Source organism: Asparagus officinalis, chromosome 7 (genome assembly GCF_001876935.1).
Source record: "Asparagus officinalis chromosome 7, Aspof.V1, whole genome shotgun sequence".
In the NCBI taxonomy this organism is placed as follows: Eukaryota; Viridiplantae; Streptophyta; class Magnoliopsida; order Asparagales; family Asparagaceae; genus Asparagus; species Asparagus officinalis.
The window spans coordinates 73073464-73073999 of NC_033800.1; the positions used below are offsets into that span (position 1 = coordinate 73073464).

The 536-nt window shown below is 29.3% G+C and overlaps 1 non-coding gene across 1 annotated transcript; it reads right to left on the reverse strand.

Annotated features, from left to right (window-relative positions):
• On the reverse strand, nucleotides 463-536 carry TRNAV-CAC. Its single transcript has one exon. It is a non-coding gene; the product is annotated as a tRNA-Val (tRNA).

Consider the following 536-nt stretch of genomic DNA (forward strand, 5'->3'; position numbering starts at 1 on the left):
GGAGATTTAAATTCAAGCCAAAGGGGTTGGTGAGTTTTCGTATTCAGCACATTAATTAATGAGTTATGGAAGGTTAAGAGTCTAAGACACTAATTAAAGCTTACTATTGTGATGAGGAGAAAATTAGAATTAAGTAATTTGTAAAGGGCAAAATGGGTATAAAAAAGTTTTGACATGGGTATTCTCTTTTATAAGTAGTATAGATATAGATATAGATAATTAATCACTTCATTTAATTTTACATTATTACCTACATTACTTAATGTTAAATGTTGCATTATTCTTTTTTAAAATCATATGTCAAAACCTACGTAAAATATTATAAGTATTAACAGGGAAAACAATAAAGTGACGGTTAAAATAGTTGTTTTAATTGTTTCGAGAGATTTCCATCAAAAAAGAAAATGTTTTGAGCGAAATATAAAGGTAGAAGTTTATTAAAAATAATCATAAATTTATATATGTCTGAGCCCAGGTTCGAACTGGGGACCTCTAGTGTGTGAGACTAGCGTGATAACCAACTACACCACCCAGAC